The following is a 22,461-nucleotide window of genomic DNA, read 5'->3' as shown; positions in this document are numbered from 1 at the left end:
AATGAATATTTAATTTACTGTAATTAAATTACTTCCCACCCTATTCCCCTATAAACCCAAAACCCACTACGGAATTAAATTACTCAAAAATGAATTTACATAACATTCATTACTTTAAAAAAGCTTAAACATACATTACAAAATTAAGACATAATTTTAACACATAAACTCCATACAGAACACTAAAAAAATTTGAAATTATGGAAATCTCTATTTTATATTCGATATTCTGGAAATCGAAATTTATTTATTTATTTTATTTATTTATTTATAGGCTTATTACGCGCCGGCATCACACCCGAAGGTGTATCTCCGCGCGGAGCTGTGAGGTGAGCAGGTCGGGAGAACTCCTCCTAGAATAGTGCTGTCTTTAGGCATTTCCTGAAAGCTGAGTGACTCGGGCATTCTCTAAGGGAGAGGGGGAGGTTGTTCCATAGACGTGGACCCATGATGGAGAGGGCGCGGCCTCCCTGTCTGGTCTTGTAATGTCTAGGAACCTGAAGTAACAGTTGGTTGGTGGACCTAAGGATGCGTGATGGACGGTGATAAACAAATTTATCAGCCAAGTAATAGGGTCCCAGATTGTGTAAACTCTTGTGTATCACACAGCAAATCTTGAATTCTACCCGTTTCCGGATAGGAAGCCAGTGAAGGGCCCTAAGGAGGGGGAGGGACGGTGTTCTGGGGGGGGTGTTGGTCACCAACCGAGCCGCGGTGTTCTGCACCACCTGTAGTTTATTGAGCACTCCCTCATTGGCAGCTAAAAGTAGGCCATTACAATAGTCCAGGCGGCTCAAAAGGAGGGCCTGGACCAAGGTCTTCCGAGTGTCATCAGGTAGAAGGGGAAACACCTTCCGAAGGAGGCCAATAATATGGAAGCAGGACCCTGCAGTGGTGCTGGCATGATGAAAAAGGGTAAGGTCATGGTCTAGACGAACCCCCAGGTTTTTTACTACCTGTTTAGGGAGCGGGGCCTGACCCAGGCTGGAAGGCCACCAATCTGGGGTCCAGAGGATTCTCGCCTCCCCAAATAACATGACCTCAGACTTTCCCACATTGCACTGTAGAAAGTTCTTGGCCATCCAGCTGGCAATTGCAGTCATGCCGTTGGAGAAAGCTTGTCTTATCTCCGGGGTAAAGGTCTTAAAAGTAAACAGCAGCTGCGTGTCGTCAGCGTAGGAGATAGGCATAAACCCAAAGGACCTCGTCAAGTTGGCCAGAGAGGAGACATATACGTTGAACAACGTAGGGCTAAGACAAGAGCCCTGCGGGACTCCTCTGATGATATTAGCCGAGGTGGAACTAAAGGAGCCCATATTCACCTTCTGGGTGTGCTCTGAAAGAAAGCTGGTAAACCACGCCAAGGCAGATCTGTCAATGCCTATCTCCTTTAATCTGGTAAGGAGAATGGCGTGGGATATGGTGTTGAATGCTGCGGACAAGTCCAACAGCACCAACACCACAGACAGCCCTCTGTCCAGAGATAGGCGTATGGCATCCGTGACGGAGAGGAGGGCAGTCTCTGTACTATGCCTAGGCCTGAACCCGGACTGAGAATGGTCTAGGCTGCCGGTCTGCTCAATGAAGGTGGAAAGATGGTGATTGACGTGCTTCTCCGTCAGTTTGCCGATGAACGGCAGAAGGGAAATTGGCCTCAGATTGGTCATTTCTGACCAGGGGATGGCGGAGTTTTTCCTGATAGGCTTGACCATGGCCTCCTTCCACACCCGGGGGACCAGTCCCTCAGACAGGGAGCGATTGATCACCGTCCGAATGCAGGGGCTAAGGACACTCCCAATGAGGTGCATGACACGGGCAGGTACAGGATCTACTGGGCTACCAGACTTAATGGTCGCAATCAGGGAGTTGACCTGGTCTAAGGTTATCTCAGGGATGAACGATAGTGTGGCTGGAGCAGCGTCGGCTGTTCCAGGCTGGAGACTGGGAGAGGGGACATTTTCATCCGTGGATGGGCTTGATTGGGAGATATTTCGGTAAATAACATCAATTTTATCCGAAAAAAAACCGGCCGTGTCATCGCACAGTTTTTGGGTTAGCACTTCTGCACTGTCACAAGCGACAGGCTTGGTGAATGTGCAGAGCACCTGGTACAACAATTTGGGGTCGTTGCCGGCCCCAGAGAGTTGGGAGATAATGCGGGCAGCTCTGATGTTTTTATGATAGAGTCTCATTGCTGAGCTATACCTGTCTCTATCGACAGTGCTGCACGAGAATCTCCAGGATTTCTCCAGCTTTCTGCAGGTCCTTTTCTCTGCACGCAGTAAGTCCGAGTACCATAGTTCTTGCTTGCGGTCCGACCGCTGATTGCAGCGTCTTAGGGGGGCGATAAGGTTGACCGCCGTACTCACGGCATTATTGAATTTGGACAAAGCCAAATTGGGGGACTCAGAGGGGAGAAAGTCAGGAGGTATAAAGGCCGTTCTAAAAGTATCAGCGGACACCTTATGCCACTGCCTGCGCCATAGCGGCAGGGGGACAGGGTGGGGGCGTTCCTTCGAGAGAGTGGGGAGGGAGAAGCTGATTATAAAGTGGTCGGTCCATTCCACCTGTGTTGGGGGGTAACAGGTCAGGGAGTGAGAGTTAGATAGAATTATGTCGAGGGTATGACCGGCCTGATGAGTCGGACCCCGGTTGCACTGTTTGAAGCCTAGGGCAGATAGATCAGTCAGCAGTTTGCAAGCCTCAGCGTTGTCAGATAATTCGCTGTGGACATTGAAGTCCCCCAGGAGTACGAAATTAGTCCCTGATCTGATATGGGGGGCTAGAGTCTCCAGGAGGATGGTCGAGGCCTCAGTGTAGGGACCCGGAGGGCGGTACACCAATGCTCCCTTCCAGTAAGCTAGGGGCGAGGAACCAATTTTAAAAACCAGAATCTCAATGTCGCTAGTACAGCATTGGTCAAGAAGAGTGACCGTAAAAGTGTCTTTGTAGATTACCGCGACCCCGCCACCGGTTTTAACAGGGCGGTCTAGCCTGAGAATCTTATACCCCGAAGGGACCCCCAAGGTGATAGCAGGGACCAGGTGGGGTTTAAGCCAGGTCTCGGTGCAGAAGCAGTAATCGGGGCGGGTTGAGTGTATTAAGTCCCAAACCTCCGAATGATGCTTCGGGAGAGATCTGACATTACATAGTATGCTGTTACCCCTGGGGGGCAAGGGGCTGAAGTCTTCAGGGGTTGGAGTATCTACAAGGGGGAGACCAGGATATGACTGAAAGTGACAATATTTGCAGGAAAACGGGCCCCCGGGACATGGGCCGGCATCCTGCACGCAGCCTTTAGGAGGTGGGAGCCACAGGTAGCGTAAGTCACTGGAAGAATACCTTACTCTGTCCACTACTCTGCAGGTGGAGGCAACAGAAGTAGGGGTCATGGCCCCTGGCCCCGTGCGGTCACGGACGGGCACAGACGGGCTCCTCTCTGGCTCGTCTCAGGCGCGACTAAGGCGCCCCCTGCGCGCAACCGCTGCGCGCTTGGGCGACGAGAGGGCTTAAATGCCCTGCCTGAAGTGATCTGCTAGAGCGCTAACAGCGCGAGAGTGTGGGTGGGGTCACTGGCTCTTCCTGTCCCGCCCTCCGCTCAAGCGGCAATGGTTGCCGTGTCGGACCGGGGCGGGGCAGGGGAAGAATCGAGCACAGGCCCAGGAAGTCAGCGCAGTCTTAGCGGTGAGTGTGCAATAGTTTTTAAAATGTATCAATCACAAGTTCAAATTTAACAAATTAAAATACAGCTGAGAGCAGGAGCACACAAACAGGTACCGGCTAGTGGGGAGCGCGGAGCGCTGTCACAGTCACAGCAGATAGCACAAGCGGGTCGGGGAGACTCTGCCACCGTCCCTCCCTTCCGCAAGCTGCCGCAGCTCCTCGCCGCCTTAAATGCCCTGCCTGAAGTGATCTGCTAGAGCGCTAACAGCGCGAGAGTGTGGGTGGGGTCACTGGCTCTTCCTGTCCCGCCCTCCGCTCAAGCGGCACTGGTTGCCGTGTCGGACCGGGGCGGGGCAGGGGAAGAATCGAGCACAGGCCCAGGAAGTCAGCGCAGTCTTAGCGGTGAGTGTGCAATAGTTTTTAAAATGTATCAATCACAAGTTCAAATTTAACAAATTAAAATACAGCTGAGAGCAGGAGCACACAAACAGGTACCGGCTAGTGGGGAGCGCGGAGCGCTGTCACAGTCACAGCAGATAGCACAAGCGGGTCGGGGAGACTCTGCCACCGTCCCTCCCTTTCCTACCCCAAATTCGATATCCTGACTAACTATATTTTGTGACTTAAAACCTAGTTTACCATTCAAGAGAATTATACAATTCAATTGAAAATCATCTAAGAATGATTTTAATACATGATGCCATTCTAAAGTTCTACTTTAATAGATTTAGTTGAGTAACCCAGTGATAGTCAATGATGGCAACTGTGAATTAACTTCATGAGTTTTTCTCAGTTAGCGCATGTAAAACTAATCTATATGTCCTCCGTTTTAAATAGCATACACCCTGCTCTAAGAGCTGTTATTGCCTACTCTAGGGGTGTCATATATTTTGTGTTTAAAAGACTTTATTTAAATATTCAGGTGAATAAAGGAATTAACAATAAGATATTTTAACATAAAGGGGTCGATTTCGATTTGGGAAAAAAAACATCCGTACGATTTTCTTCCGGAGCCATCGCCGTACGATTCGTACCCATCCGTCCGTGTCGCGTAGTGCGATCCATATTCCGTCAATCCGTCCGAATCGTCGCGATCCGTACGCATTGCAAGGCTGAAACAGTGAACCCTACAACTCGTACACATGCCGTACGACCCGGCGCATACGATCCGGACCGGGGTATGAGGACACGATTCGTTCGGTCCATGTTAGGTAAAGGGCGATTTGTACGGAAAAGCACCCAATCACTTACACACCATACTGTGCGTACACCCCATGATAGCAGGGGTACAGTGCTTACCACTGCGATCTTGGGGTGTACGCACTGTACCCTGCGTCCGCAGGGTGGGCGCACCGTACACCTAGCAAACATGGGGTACAGTGCGTACACCCCAAGATCGCGGGGTACAGTACGTACACCCCGTGATTGCAGGGGTACGCACCGTACCCCTGCGATCATGGGGTGTACGCACCATACCCGGTCAGGGCCGTTCTGTACCTCTTTCGGGGTGAACTCTGCTTTTACGGCTGTTTTCAGCTCCCGTAGAAAAAGGGTCATACGGTGTGTACCCGACACAAATCATAGTTGCCGGGTCAGAAAAAGCAGCCGCGAACCGTACAGATGTCGTGTACAGCGGGTTCCGAGGGAGAGTCGTACGGGGAATTAATTTGTTCGGTCTCTGTACGATTCGTATGGAGTCCAGCACCTGGTACGAATCGTACTTCGTCGTACATACGGGGGACGTTGCAGGGTACGATTCATACGGAAAAAACACTCTGAACGGCTATTCCTAGCGGTTATTCCCGACTCAGAATCGACCCCAAAATGTGAATTTGTAAAGTACACATTCACCTGTGGGCATCTTGGCATTGAATATCAGATGATACTCATTGTATCATCCTCAGAAGGATGAAAGGGTGAGTGGACTCATTGGAATTTGAACCTGTGCCCATGTGTTCAAACACAAAACCCTCCAGTGGATGCATTAGTCCACTAAGCCACCTCACCCATCGATACACTATACCAATAGAAAGTAGAATTCAGTAAAACAAATAAAATCTTTGTATATTTTCATGAGGGAAGTGAGGGGAGGAAGGAAGGAAAGGGGAAATAAGAAGAAACAATATGAATGGGCATCTGTGAACATCAGAATAAGTCCTTGTAACATAAAATCAAATGCAATAAACAATCAAGTCTAGAAAGATTACAATAATGGAATAATATATAGTATAAAAAATAAAACTGTAATTTACAAGCATAAAGAACAAGATCGAAAATGTATTGGTGGTTGGAAGTTGTTCATATAACTTGTACGTTACATGACCATAATTGTATCGTTCAGAAATGTAGTCAGGTTTAACCAAGAGATTTAAGCATTAGTAGATTTAGCAAATTCAGACGTATAAATAGTATCTAATTTATGATGGGAAACAAGCACAATCCCACCAAATCTTATATAATAACTTAGAGGACCATTTCCAATTGAAAACAATTTATTGGAACGCAATTGCTACCAAAATGATTAGTAGTATGCAATCTGGGAAAATAGGTAAAAAGTCACTGGTTAAGGTTTTTAAAAAAAGATCTATAGTGTTAAAGTGTAGTTGTAATTTGAGTATTAGTTTGATTTGGGCCCAAACCTTATGCCAAGAGGAAATAGTATTAGGGCACCAAAATAACATGCACATAATATCACTTTTGGGAGATCGGTAAGGCCAATATTGAGAGCAAGAATTTGAAGAGAATTTTGAGTCTGTGTAGGGGTATATTAAATCCTATGGTAAATAGGAAATAGGGTTTGAGTAATATTAGCTCTTAAGGAAACTTTATAGAAACATGACCATATCTTACTCCAAAAAGTAATATGCCAGTTCACACCAAGTTCTATTTCCCAAAGAAGTTTAGTTTTGGATTTGGTTTGATAAGAGTTTGAGGATAAAAGAGTTTCCTAAGTAATAGCAGCTTTAGAGAAAGATTAGTTAGGTCACTTCTTTGTGGAAAAGTTATAGAACTATTCTGTATTGTGAAAAGAGTATCCAAGATAGCATTGTTAAGCAAAGAAAAATGGGAATGAAACAATGGGGAACATTTGAACATTTGTCAAAATTGGAGAAAAGAGAAGGATATATCATTCTCAAATAACCGCTATATCCATATAATTACCTTATTTTGCATGTCTGCCAAAAGATCTATCTATTATGAATCTTAACAGGTTTATTATACCATATGCACATTTTAAGAAAAATAGAAGGGGTAAAAAAAATGAAAGTAAAAGTATATTTTGTCAACAAACTAGTACACTTGACAGGGGGAGTAGAAGGAATAGAAGAATTAGATGAAAAAGAAAGTTTCTTTTGAAGAAAAGGTGTGAAGAAGAGTTTTCTCTACATCAAACCACAAAGGGGAGAAAGGTGAGTTAGGAGATCTGATAGGAAGCTTGACGTAAGCCAAAAGCTGTATGATAAATACTGACATTTGAAAAATGTATACCACTTTCAAATTTTGAATATTGTAGAAGGGACAAGGAAGCCCTTGTATTTTTGTTATTCTAGAAGACTTTAGAAAGCAGAGAATTCAGTTTTTTAAAATTGGCTTTGGGAATAGAAACCGGTGACATACAAATAGTAAATAGGAAAAGAGAAGAAATCATAATTTTTACGAAAACCTGACAACCCCACCAAGATAAACATAAAAGATTCCATGGGGAGAGTTATTTTACAAGAGTTCTTTAACATTAATAGTAACCAAGTCTTGCACTGAATTAGTAAATAAAATACCTAAATATGTAATTTTTGATGAAGGCGCCCATTCAAAAACAGCATCAATGAAGGATTGTGTAAAAGTGTGCATAATTAATGGAAGAACTTCTCTTTCATCTTCGTTAATTTTATAACATGAAACCTTAGGGAAAAGCTCTATTTCATTAAGCAATGCAGGTAAGAATTTTTCCAGGAGACAATAGAAAAAGAAGAATATCATCTGCATACGCTCGGTGGAGAAGTGTGGCTCAATGGTTAGAGCGGCAGACCCTGATGCAGAGGTCTGGCCCGGGACCAGGGTTCAATACCCCGCCTCGGCGGGTCTTGGGTTCAATTTCCTCGGACCTGATGATTCTCGCCACGGTGCCTATTCTAATCATGGGTCCCACTCCGCAACTCTGGGCAATAGCTTGCTTAATCTCCACAACAGCCCCAACAGCGCTGGGATGCCTGGCTTCACCTTGGGGGTGCCCAGGAGAGGATATTTCACAGGGAAAAAGCCAAGAAGGGTTCCTAAGCGGTATACGAACAGCACCGGGACACTTCTGTTGGAGGTAGCTGTGCGCTTTACAAATGCTGGCATTTACATTTTACGCTGCTATGTTTACCGGTGCTCTCCATAAAGGAACCAGAGGTGAATGTATTAAGACAGATATGAGAAAAGAAGGGTTCAAGGGCAAGCATAAATAATAAAGGGGTAAGAGAAAAGCTATGATGAAGTGTCAAGTTCTCACTACGTTGTCTCTTACCTTATGTAGTGGAATAGTTGAAGACAACGCAGTGGATTCCGCAGAGACGCAATTGACCAACTTCCCAATTTCCTAACTATAAACATGCTGACAATTAAATCACAGCTAAGTATAAAACTAGAAATATGGGAGGAGGGCCGGTACTGGACATTGATGTGTTGGTTTTATCTTGCTGTCGACCTGCGAACAACAAGTGGGAAGGGTTTGTTAAATCAGATCCTTATACCTATCCCTTCTCTACTATCCTACTCTCTGGTAGGCTTTAGAGTTAGTAACTAAGTTGCTCCTACCAGCGATCAGAATTATTTGGTCCTCGTCCAGTATTTCTTTGTCTTGCACTAGAGGGTTTGTCGTCTGTTAATCAGGTTAGGCGCTAGTTTTTGGGTCTTGATTTCTTGTCTTGAATTCTAAAAAAAATGAAGAAATTTACCTTAGAGAATGTTTCTATAAACTGTGAAATAAAAAACCTCCTTTGACAGTGGGACTTACTTGCAAATGTTTTCAATTAGGTATTTATATGTCGGTTCTGTGAATTCTTTCTGTGTTTCAAAACCTGTTTGTGCAACACCAAAAGAAAAAACAAGAAAACCCTTCCCAAACTGAAAACATTAATTACCACTTGTCTGAGGACTTAAAAGAAATGAAACAATATAACAATCACATTACATATTAATATTGCAATGTATATTCTTGTTCTGCGCCACTAGAAAACGTTTGCTCTCTAAAGTCTCTTGTTTTTTCAGTAGTTATATTCTCTCTAGTCTTGAGAGACAAATGGTAAAACAGTCTCTTCCTTTCTTGCGATGGGCGCCTATAAACTAAAATTGACACTTACTTTGATTTAGTCTTTTGTTCTTGCAGAGTCTTCGGAGGTTTCCAGGTGCAGGATCCAAAAAACAGAGCGTCCAGCAGTTGGGTCCAAAGAGCCGATCTCCTACGCAACCTCACATATGCAGGAAACTCGAGGCAAAGCAAATTCTGGAGCCTGGGTGCGGTTTAAATAGCAAACCGCACCCAGGAGATTACGTGCGCACGTAACGTTAAAGCCGCCGCGGGAGAGAGTGCTCTGAGCGGCTTTAACCTTCAGCGCGTCCTTCACGCAGCTTTCTAAGAAGCGCTCTTCATAAAAATAACATCGTAACGCTGGCAAACAGTTTAACTTCAGAATGAAATGCTCAAATCATTATTTCAGCACAAGAGAGAAATGCGAATGTCATCTACTTTAGCAGACCACTTAGGAAGAAAAACGAGTGTCATTATATCTGCAAGTAACTTTCCAGTAATAGCCTTTAACATACTATAATCATGTCAACAGTCAGTAAATATGAAGTTATCATAAAAACACACACACACAGGTAGTGCTGGTGCACGGGAAAGGGGTGGGTTTTTCTCATGAACCAAACCCCAGGCATCGCCTAGAAAAGGGATTCATGACAGTACTCCCTCCTCAAGATCCCCCCCAAAACCAGTAAAATAGGTTTGGGTTTGTTCGGGTGTTTTACATGAAATGATTTTACCAATCTAGGAGCATTCTTTAAGTGTTCCAAAGGTTCCCACGACCTTTCTTCTGGACCAAAACCTTTCCAATCAACAAGATAAAAAAATTCCCTCTGACTCTTTTTGAATCCAGGATTGATTTTACCTCAAATTCTGGGTTCCCATCAATTATAACTGATGCAGGTTGTTTGGTGAAACGAGTTTGAGGGTTAAAAGATTTTACTAAAGATACATGAAACACAGGATGAATTTGATATTTTGGTAGAGTTAACTTTATGCAGACAGGATTCACTATTATTTCGATAAGAAAAGGACCTATAAATCTTGGATTAAATTTACGTTGGCCCTTAAGTCTTAAGTTCTTTGTACTTAACCAAACTTTATCTCCAGGAACATTGTCTGGTTGTCTTGTCCTATGTTTGTCTGCAGATTTCTTTTGGTTTTCTTTGGCTTGAGCCAAATTGAAGGCAGCCTGATCTTGAATAGAGGACAATTTGAAAACATACTCTGAAATAGTAGGCACTGAGCAATCCTTCTTTAAGATACTAGGAAAGCTTTTAGGATGGTAACCAAAATTACAAAAGAATGGAGACATTCCTAGGGAAGTATGGTCTACGTTGTTGTAAGCAAACTCCAATTGACTTAACAAATCTGACCAATCCCCTTCCTCTGAGGTTAACATACAACGAATAAACTGTTCTATAGTCTGGTTGGTACGTTCAGTTAGACGATCCGTTTGAGGGTGATAGCTTGAGGATAATCGTACTTCCATATTTAACAGAGAGCTCAAACTCTTCCAAACACGAGAAATAAATTGAGATCCTCTATCAGAAATTACCACTGAAGGGATTCCATGTAAACAAATGATATTAACCATTAACAGTTGTGCTAATTCCAATGCTGTTGGTAATTTCTATAGAGGAATAAAATGGGCCATACGAGAAAATTGATCAACTATTGTTAAAATAGTCGAATAGCCTTTTTTGGTTTCTGGAAGTTCAACTATGAAATCTAGAGAAATAGTGTGCCATGGATGAGGAGGAATAGGAAGGGGAGTCATTAAATCACTTGGTGCTTGATAAAAAGGTTTATTTTGAATGCAAACACCACAAGTCTCCACAAAGAACTGAACTTCCTTAAACATAGATGGCCACCAAAAGGTTCTCTTTATGAGCTCATAAGTTTTAATTATGCTAGGATGAGCAGAAAGAGAAGTGTCATGATGGCAATGAAGGATATCCTTTCTAATAGACTCAGTAGGCACAAATATGAAATCATGCATGAACATCAACTCATCTCTTTCTTGTAAAAAGGGTAGCTCTTTTTTCCAAAGATCAAAACCTTTTTTGTCTAACTCCTTCTTGATTTCAACTATGATATCACTAGAGGTTAAGCAAGCTTGAAATCGAGACACAGGCAAGATTGGTTGACTTTCTTTTGAAGACTCTGGGGGATTGTAACCCATTCTGGATAAAGCATCAGCCTTTAAGTTTTCCTTTCCGGGTCGGTATGTGATTACAAAATTGTAGTCATTAAAAAACATTGACCATCTGAGTTGCCTAGCAGTTAATGCTCTTACAGATTTTAACACTTGAAGATTTCTATGATCAGTGTAAATTGTTATTGGATGACGAGCCCCTAGCAAGTAATGGCGCCATTCTTCGAAAACTGCTTTTATTGCCAAAAGTTCTTTGTCGGCTATAGCATAATTCAATTCAGCTTGAGACAATTTCCTGGAATAAAAAGCTATAGGATGCATTTGACCTCTGTTTTTATCCCTTTGGGATAAAATCCCTCCTAAAGCAAACTGAGAAGCATCTGCTTCTACAATAAAGGGTTGACTGGGATCAGGATGACTCAGTATCGGGGCTGAAATGAATCTTTTCTTTAATTCCTGGAAGGCTTTTTCTGCCAGATCTGACCAAATTAATTTTACTCCCTTTTGAAGAAGTTTTGTAATAGGAGTGATTATTTGGGAAAAATCTTGAATAAAACGGCAGTAAAAATTAGCAAATCCTAAGAAACTCTGCACTTGTTTTACTGTTGTGGGACTGGTCCAGGAATCTACTGCTTCTACCTTTTTTGGGTCCATTTCAATTCCCTTTGGACTGATGACATAACCAAGGAATTCCACTTTTGTGACATGAAATTGACTTTTCTCCACTTTGACAAAAAGTGAATTCGCAAGTAGTTTTTGAAGAATGGCACGAACTTGCTGTACATGTTCTTCTTCAGAATTAGAAAATATCAGAATGTCATCGATGTGAACCACACAGCAAACATCTATGAATTCATGTAATACCTCGTTAATGAAAAATTGGAACGCAGCTGGAGCATTGCAGAGTCCAAAAGGCATGACCTGATATTCAAAAAGGCCGAATTTTGTGCGGAAAGCCGTCTTCCATTCATCGCCTTCCCGGACTCTTACAAGATGATAAGCTCCGCGTAGGTCCAACTTGGTGTAAATGGTTGCCTTCTTGACCTGATCCAACAGAGTTGGAATCAAAGGCAATGGGTACCTGTTTTTAATTGTCACATTATTCAAAGCTCTATAATCTATACACGTGTGCAATTCACCTCCCTTTTTCGGAATAAAAAAAAGAGAAGATGACACAGGTGATCTGGAATGCCTAATGAAACCATTTGCAAGATATTCATCCAGATATTCCCTAAGATGCATATTTTCTTTTTCAGTTAAGGCGTAAATTCTACTACAGGGTAGATTTGCTCCGGGAACTAAATCTATTCGACAGTCAAAATCCCTGTGTGGTGGAAGGGTATTGGCCTTCTTTTTGTCAAATACGTCAAATAGATCTGAGTAAACTGAAGGGACCCCCTCTAGAGCCAAAACACTAGTAGAATCTGAACTAAAGTCAAATCCTTGAATTGTATCATTAGTCCTATTTAAAAGAAACATTTATTGACACAATGAGTGGAACTAAAAGTCACAGTCTTAGAAACCCAATCAATTAACGGATTGTGTTGGATTAGCCAAGGTATACCTAATATTAGTTTGAACTGAGGGGCATCAATTATGTCAAAATGAATTTTTTCTCTGTGAATAGGTGAACAGTCCATTTCCAATAACTCTGATTGTCTGTTGATAGGTCCGGAAGTCAGTTCTTTACCATCTACTGCTCTTACTATTTCAGGATGATCCTTTTGAATGGATTTAAAACCTAATTGGGAGAAGTAATGAGTGTCAACAAAATTGCTGGTAGCGCCAGAATCTATTACTGCTTCAACTCTTTTAGATGGAGAGGAAGGAAGTAAACTCTTTAATTCCACTAAAATACAGAAATGTTTACATCCCATAGGGGGAACAGTAGAGGCCAAACTGGGAATTGCACTCGATGAACTGACCTCAACCTTCACCGAGTTTTCTAGTTTTCCGAATGCTCTTGGATCAAGGCCACATCAGAAGTTTTAGATCTTCCTTTATGGGTTTTGCAGGACAATCTTTAACAAAATGTCCTGTCTTACCACAATAAAGACATTGATTCAACTTACGTCTCTTGTCCTTTTCTTCCTTTGATAAGGGACCTCTTATAGAACCTATCTGCATGGGTTCCACAGGATCTAATTTGGGGGCTATTTCTCAGGAAGAAAAACTTTTCTCTTTTACAATAAGGAACTTGTGATCACTCTTTCCTTTTTCTCCTTTTCTTTCACCTAGACAATGATTCAATTTTACCACTAAGTCTATAAAATCCTTTATGTCTTCAGGTGGCTCTAAAATGTGCGTAACCATGTCTTTTAATTCATCTTTTAAGCCTCTGTAAAATATGGAGACTCTTTTATCGTAAGGCCATCTTGCTTCTAAGACCAGGCGATTAAATTGAGAGATGTAATGAAGCAAATCAGAAGACCCTTGCTTTAAATTGAGCAACTCGTTATCAGAAGATTGAACGAAGACATGTTTCGAAAAGATTTTCTTTAAAGCTCGCTCAAAATTGTTAAAATTATATAAAATAGGATCATCGCTTTCTACCAAAGGAACTGACCAAAGAGCTGCATCTCCTCCAAAATAAGATAACATAAAAGCCACCTTAGAAGAATCATCGGGAAAAGCAGATTTTTTTGCTAGAAAGTGTAAATGACACTGTTGCATAAAAATGGAGAACTTGTTGACATCTCCGTAAAATCTTTCTGGTTGTGCTAAAGGCGTAGGAACAGGCGTTACAACTTGAATCTGAGACTGAGCTCCTGACTCGGAGGTTGAACCTATAAAGGTTGCTGGTTTTAGGATTGGTTTTTGTTGTATAGCTGTCTGTAAAGCTGTCATATCTCTACGAAGAGATGCATTTTCATCTCTTAAATCCTTAAGTACTGCTGCTATATCTTGTAAGGTAACTTGGTCCATTGCGTCTGGGCGAAATGTTACTCGTGGGCTTTGCCTTCTGTCAAGTTCTCACTACGTTGTCTCTTACCTTATGTAGTGGAATAGTTGAAGACAATGCAGCGGATTCCGCAGAGACTCAATTGACCAACTTCCCAATTTCCTAACTGTAAACTTGCTGACAATTAAATCACAGCTAAGTATAAAACTAGAAATATGGGAGGAGGGCCGGTACTGGACGTTGATGTGTTGGTTTTATCTTGCTGTTGACCTGCGAACAACAAGTGGGAAGGGTTTGTTAAATCAGATCCTTGTACCTATCCCTTCTCTACTATCCTACTCTCTGGTAGGCTTTAGAGTTAGTAACTAAGTTGCTCCTACCTGCGATCAGAATTATTCGGTCCTCGTCCAGTATTTCTTTGTCTTGCACTAGAGGGATTGTCGTCTGTTAATCAGGTCAGGCGTTAGTTTTTGGGTCTTGATTTCTTGTGTTGATTTCTAAAAAAAAATGCAGAAATTTACCTTAGAGAATGTTTCTATAAACTGTGAAATAAAAAACCTCCTTTGACAGTGGGACTTACTTGCAAATGTTTTCAAATAAGTATTTATATGTGGGTTCTGTGAATTCTTTCTGTGTTTCAAAACCTGTTTGTGCAACACCAAAAGAAAAAACAAGAAAACACTTCCCAAACTAAAAACATTAATTACCTCTTGTCTGAGGACTTAAAAGAATTCAAACAATATAACAATCACATTACATAATAATATTGCAATGTATATTCTTGTTCTGCGCCACTAGAAAACGTTCGCTCTCTAAAGTCTCTTGTTTTTTCAGTAGTTATATTCTCTCTAGTCTTGAGAGACAAATGGTAAAACAGTCTCTTCCTTTCTTGCGATGGGCGCCTATAAATTAAACTTGACACTTAACTTTGATTTAGTCTTTTGTTCTTGCAGAGTCTTCGGAGGTTTCCAGGTGCAGGTTCCAAAAAACAGAGCGTCCAGCAGTTGGGTCCAAAGAGTCGATCTCCTACGCGACCTCACATGTGCAGGAAACTCGAGGCAAAGCAAATTCTGGAGCCTGGGTGCGGTTTTAATAGCAAACCGCACCCAGGAGATTACGTGCGCACGTAACGTTAAAGCCGCCGTGGGAGAGAGTGCTCTGAGCGGCTTTAACCTTCAGCGCGTCCTGCGCGCAGCTTTCTAAGAAGCGCTCTTCATAAAAATAACATCGTAACGCTGGCAAACAGTTTAACTTCAGAATGAAATGCTCAACTCATTATTTCAGCACAAGAGAGAAATGCGAATGTAATCTACTTTAGCAGACCACCTAGGAAGAAAAACGAGTGTCATTATATCTGCAAGTAACTTTCCAGTAATAGCCTTTAACATACTATAATCATGTCAACAGTCAGTAAATATCAAGTTATCATAAAAACACACACACACAGGTAGTGCTGGTGCACGGGAAAGGGGTGGGTTTTCCTCATGAACCAAACCCCAGGCATCGCCTAGAAAAGGGATTCATGACAGTACTCCCTCCTCAAGATCCCCCCCAAAACCAGTAAAATAGGTTTGGGTTTGTTCGGGTGTTTTACATGAAATGATTTTACCAATCTAGGAGCATTCTTTAAGTGTTCCAAAGGTTCCCACGACCTTTCTTCTGGACCAAAACCTTTCCAATCAACAAGATAAAAAAATTTCCCTCTGACTCTTTTTGAATCCAGGATTGATTTTACCTCAAATTCTGGGTTCCCATCAATTATAACTGATGCAGGTGGTTTGGTGAAACGAGTTTGAGGGTTAAAAGGTTTTACTAAAGATACGTGAAACACAGGATGAATTTGGTATTTTCTGGGAAGAGTTAACTTTATGCAGACAGGATTCACTATTTTTTCGATAAGAAAAGGACCTATAAATCTTGGATTAAATTTACGTTGGCCCTTAAGTCTTAAGTTCTTTGTACTTAACCAAACTTTATCTCCAGGAACATAGTCTGGTTGTCTTGTCCTATGTTTGTCTGCAGATTTCTTTTGGTTTTCTTTGGCTTGAGCCAAATTGAAGGCAGCCTGATCTTGAATAGAGGACAATTTGGAAACATACTCTGAAATAGTAGGCACTGAGCAATCCTTCTTTAAGATACTAGGAAAGCTTTTAGGATGGTAACCAAAATTACAAAAGAATGGAGACATTCCTAGGGAAGTATGGTCTACGTTGTTGTAAGCAAACTCCAATTGACTTAACAAATCTGACCAATCCCCTTCCTCTGAGGTTAACATACAACGAATAAACTGTTCTATAGTCTGGTTGGTACGTTCAGTTAGACCATCCGTTTAAGGGTGATAGCTTGAGGATAATCGTACTTCCATATTTAACAGAGAGCTCAAACTCTTCCAAACACGAGAAATAAATTGAGATTCTCTATCAGAAATTACCACTGAAGGGATTCCATGTAAACGAATGATATTAACCATTAACAGTTGTGCTAATTCCAATGCTGTTGGTAATTTCTTTAGAGGAATAAAATGAGCCATACGAGAAAATTGATCAACTATTGTTAAAATAGTCGAATAGCCTTTCTTGGTTTCTGGAAGTTCAACTATGAAATCCAGAGAAATAGTGTGCCATGGATGAGGAGGAATAGGAAGGGGAGTCAATAAATCACTTGGTGCTTGATGGGAAGGTTTATTTTGAATGCAAACACCACAAGTCTCCACAAAGAACTGAACTTCCTTGAACATAGATGGCCACCAAAAGGTTCTCTTTATGAGCTCATAAGTTTTAATTATGCTAGGATGAGCAGAAAGAGAAGTGTCATGATGGCAATGAAGGATATCCTTTCTAATAGACTCAGTAGGCACAAATATTAAATCATGCATGAACATCAACTCATCTCTTTCTTGTAAAAAGGGTAGCTCTTTTTTCCAAAGATCAAAACCTTTTTTGTCTAACTCCTTCTTGATTTCAACTATGATATCACTAGAGATTAAGCAAGCGTGAAATCGAGAAACAGGCAAGATTGGTTGACTTTCTTTTGAAGACTCTGGGGGATTGTAACCCGTTCTGGATAAAGCATCAGCCTTTAAGTTTTCCTTTCCGGGTCGGTATGTGATTACAAAATTGTAGTCATTAAAAAACATTGACCATCTGAGTTGCCTAGCAGTTAATGCTCTTACAGATTTTAACACTTGAAGATTTCTATGATCAGTGTAAATTGTTATTGGATGACGAGCCCCTAGCAAGTAATGGCGCCATTCTTCGAAAACTGCTTTTATTGCCAAAAGTTCTTTGTCGGCTATAGCATAATTCAATTCAGCTTGAGACAATTTCCTGGAATAAAAAGCTATAGGATGCATTTGACCTCTGTTTTTATCCCTTTGGGATAAAATCCCTCCTAAAGCAAACTGAGAAGCATCTGCTTCTACAATAAAGGGTTGACTGGGATCAGGATGACTCAGTATCGGGGCTGAAATTAATCTTTTCTTTAATTCCTGGAAGGCTTTTTCTGCCAGATCTGACCAAATGAATTTTACTCCCTTTTGAAGAAGTTTTGTAATAGGAGTGATTATTTGGGAAAAATCTTGAATAAAACGGCGGTAAAAATTAGCAAATCCTAAGAAACTCTGCACTTGTTTTACTGTTGTGGGACTGGTCCAGGAATCTACTGCTTCTACCTTTTTTGGGTCCATTTCAATTCCCTTTGGACTGACGACATACCCAAGGAACTCCACTTTTGTGACATGAAATTGACTTTTCTCCAATTTGACAAAAAGTGAATTCGCAAGTAGTTTTTGAAGAATGGCACAAACTTGCTGTACATGTTCTTCTTCAGAATTAGAAAATATCAGAATGTCATCGATGTGAACCACACAGCAAACATCTATGAATTCATGTAATACCTCGTTAATGAAAAATTGGAACGCAGCTGGAGCATTGCAGAGTCCGAAAGGCATGACCTGATATTCAAAAAGGCCGAATTTTGTGCGGAAATCCGTCTTCCATTCATCACCTTCCCGGACTCTTACAAGATGATAAGCTCCGCGTAGGTCCAACTTGGTGTAAATGGTTGCCTTCTTAACCTGATCCAACAGAGTTGGAATCAAAGGCAATGGGTACCTGTTTTTAATTGTCACATTATTCAAAGCTCTATAATCTATACACGTGTGCAATTCACCTCCCTTTTTTGGAATAAAAAAAAGAGAAGATGACACAGGTGATCTGGAATGCCTAATGAAACCATTTGCAAGATATTCATCCAGATATTCCCTAAGATGCATGTTTTCTTTTTCAGTTAAGGTGTAAATTCTACTACAGGGTAGAGTTGCTCCGGGAACTAAATCTATTCGACAGTCAAAATTCCTGTGTGGTGGAAGGGTATTGGCCTTCTTTTTGTCAAATACGTCAAATAGATCTGAGTAAACTGAAGGGACCCCCTCTAGAGCCAAAACACTAGTAGAATCTGAACTAAAGTCAAATCCTTGAATTGTATCATTAGTCCTATTTAAAAGAAAACATTTATTGACACAATGAGTGGAACTAAAAGTCACAGTCTTAGAAACCCAATCAATTAACGGATTGTGTTGGATTAGCCAAGGTATACCTAATATTAGTTTGAACTGAGGGGCATCAATTATGTCAAAATGAATTTTTTCTCTGTGAATAGGTGAACAGTCCATTTCCAATAACTCTGATTGTCTGTTGATAGGTCTGGAAGTCAGTTCTTTACCATCTACTGCTCTTACTATTTCAGGATGATCCTTTTGAATGGATTTAAAACCTAATTGGGAGAAGTAATGAGTGTCAACAAAATTGCCGGTAGCGCCAGAATCTATTACTGCTTCAACTCTTTTAGATGGAGAGGAAGGAAGTAAACTCTTTAATTCCACTAAAGTACAGAAATGTTTACATCCCATAGGGGGAACAGTAGAGGCCAAAATGGGAATTGCACTCGATGAACTGACCTCAACCTTCACCGAGTTTTCTAGTTTTCCGAATGCTCTTGGATCAAGGCCACATCAGAAGTTTTAGATCTTCCTTCATGGGTTTTGCAGGACAATCTTTAACAAAATGTCCTGTCTTACCACAATAAAGACATTGATTCAACTTACGTCTCTTGTCCTTTTCTTCCTTTGATAAGGGACCTCTTATAGAACCTATCTGCATGGGTTCCACAGGATCTAATTTGGGGGCTATTTCTCAGGAAGAAAAACTTTTCTCTTTTACAATAAGGAACTTGTAATCACTCTTTCCTTTTTCTCCTTTTCTTTCACCTAGACGATGATTCAATTTTACCACTAAGTCTATAAATTCCTTTATGTCTTCAGGTGGCTCTAAAATTTGCGTAACCATGTCTTTTAATTAATTTTTTAAGCCTCTGTAAAATATGGAGACTCTTTTATCGTAAGGCCATCTTGCTTCTAGGACCAGGCGATTAAATTGAGAGATGTAATGAAGCAAATCAGAAGACCCTTGCTTTAAATTGAGCAACTCGTTATCAGAAGATTGAACGAAGACATGTTTCGAAAAGATTTTCTTTAAAGCTCGCTCAAAATTGTTAAAATTATATAAAATAGGATCATCGCTTTCTACCAAAGGAACTGACCAAAGCGCTGCATCTCCTCCAAAATAAGATAACATAAAAGCCACCTTAGAAGAATCATCGGGAAAAGCAGATTTTTTTGCTAGAAAGTGTAAATGACACTGTTGCATAAAAATTGAGAACTTGTTGACATCTCCGTAAAATCTTTCTGGTTGTGCTAAAGGCGTAGGAACAGGCGTTACAACTTGAATCTGAGACTGAGCCACTGACTCGGAGGTTGAACCTATAAAGGTTGCTGGTTTTAGGATTGGTTTTTGTTGTATAGCTGTCTGTAAAGCTGTCATATCTCTACGAAGAGATGCATTTTCATCTCTGAAATCCTTAAGTACTGCTGCTATATCTTGTAAGGTAACTTGGTCCATTGCGTCTGGGCGAAATGTTACTCGTGGGCTTTGCCTTCTGTCAAGTTCTCACTACGTTGTCTCTTACCTTATGTAGTGGAATAGTTGAAGACAACGCAGTGGATTCCGCAGAGACGCAATTGACCAACTTCCCAATTTCCTAACTATAAACTTGCTGACAATTAAATCACAGCTAAGTATAAAACTAGAAATATGGGAGGAGGGACGGTACTGGACGTTGATGTATTGGTTTTATCTTGCTGTCGACCTGCGAACAACAAGTGGGAAGGGTTTGTTAAATCAGATCCTTGTACCTATCCCTTCTCTACTATCCTACTCTCTGGTAGGCTTTAGAGTTAGTAACTAAGTTGCTCCTACCTGCGATCAGAATTATTCGGTCCTCGTCCAGTATTTCTTTGTCTTGCACTAGAGGGATTGTCGTCTGTTAATCAGGTCAGGCGCTAGTTTTTGGGTCTTGATTTCTTGTGTTGAATTCTAAAAAAAAATGCAGAAATTTACCTTAGAGAATGTTTCTATAAACTGTGAAATAGAAAACCTCCTTTGACAGTGGGACTTACTTGCAAATGTTTTTAAATAGGTATTTATATGTGGGTTCTGTGAATTCTTTCTGTGTTTCAAAACCTGTTTGTGCAACACCAAAAGAAAAAACAAGAAAACACTTCCCAAACTAAAAACATTAATTACCTCTTGTCTGAGGACTTAAAAGAAATGAAACAATATAACAATCACATTACATATTAATATTGCAATGTATATTCTTGTTCTGCGCCACTAGAAAACGTTTGCTCTCTAAAGTCTCTTGTTTTTTCAGTAGTTATATTCTCTCTAGTCTTGAGAGACAAATGGTAAAACAGTCTCTTCCTTTCTTGCGATGGGCGCCTATAAATTAAACTTGACACTTAACTTTGATTTAGTCTTTTGTTCTTGCAGAGTCTTCGGAGGTTTCCAGGTGCAGGTTCAGCAGTTGGGTCCAAAGAGCCGATCTCCTACGCGACCTCACATGTGCAGGAAACTCGAGGCAAAGCAAATTCTGGAGCCTGGGTGCGGTTTTAATAGCAAACCGCACCCAGGAGATTACGTGCGCACGTAACGTTAAAGCCGCCGCGGGAGAGAGTGCTCTGAGCGGCTTTAACCTTCAGCGCGTCCTGCGCGCAGCTTTCTAAGAAGCGCTCTTCATAAAAATAACATCGTAACGCTGGCAAACAGTTTAACTTCAGAATGAAATGCTCAAATCATTATTTCAGCACGAGAGAAATGCAAATGTAATCTACTTTAGCAGACCACCTAGGAAGAAAAACGAGTGTCATTATATCTGCAAGTAACTTTCCAGTAATAGCCTTTAACATACTATAATCATGTCAACAGTCAGTAAATATCAAGTTATCATAAAAACACATACACACAGGTAGTGCTGGTGCACGGGAAAGGGGTGGGTTTTCCTCATGAACCAAACCCCAGACATCGCCTAGAAAAGGGATTCATGACATGAAGATCACATTGAACTGCAAAGTATGAAGATGCTGTCGCATTAACAAGAAGGAGACAAGAGCAGCTATTTTAGGACAAAAACCATGCCTGGCTTAAGATTTCAATATTACCATCCAATCGATCCAATGAAATGCTTTTTCTGCATCTATTGTTATTGCTGCAAGTGGAGTCTCAAACAAAGGGCCTTACTAAGAACATTAAGAAATGATCTAGTATTGTCAGACGCTAATATAACTGTTATGAACCTTGTTCCTTCCCAATAAGATGTGTAAGACAAGTTTCTTAAAGATTTTTGTGAAAATCTTATAATCTACTTTTACTGATAGGACTGTAGTGTTTACATAGTGTGGGGACTTTTCCTTGTTTATGTAGTAGAGACATTATGGCTTCCTGAAAAGTACCAGAGGTAGAGCTTGAGGAAAAGAAATGTTTACATACATATAGAAAGGAAGGAATTAAAAGGCTGGAGAAATGTAGGAAAAATTCTACTGTAAAACCATCTGCACCATAGGTTTTGCCTTTTTTAATCAAATGCAGAGCTTGGGAAATCTCATTTGTGGTAAGGTCATATTGCGGAAGTAAAATTTGATAGAGAAGAAATAGAATGTGGAGTTGACAAAGATATTCATCAATAATAAAATGTTGTGATGAAGTTTCAGGACTATATAACGTTTTGTGGTATTTAACAAATTTATTTAAAATAGCATTATTTGTAGTTAAGAGAGCACCATGTGAATCGATCAGTGACTGTATCTTAGTACACTGTCTTTCACTTTGAGATAATTAGCCAACATTTGTCCTACTTTATTTCCCACCGTAAGAAGGAGCATTACTGCTTCCTAAATCAGAAGATGCTTCATTAGTGAAGAGAGTATTACAATTTGATTTGGCATTGAGTACATTTTGAAGATGAGGCTGTAACTTAAAAGATAAATATTTTTGTTCAAAGTTCTTAATACAAGAAGGCAAAGATGTACATCCTTTATTCCGAGAATTTTTTTCCTTGATA

The sequence above is a fragment of the Lissotriton vulgaris genome, chromosome 10 (assembly GCF_964263255.1).
Source record: "Lissotriton vulgaris chromosome 10, aLisVul1.2, whole genome shotgun sequence".
In the NCBI taxonomy this organism is placed as follows: domain Eukaryota; kingdom Metazoa; phylum Chordata; class Amphibia; order Caudata; family Salamandridae; genus Lissotriton; species Lissotriton vulgaris.
This window is presented reverse-complemented; position numbering follows the sequence as displayed.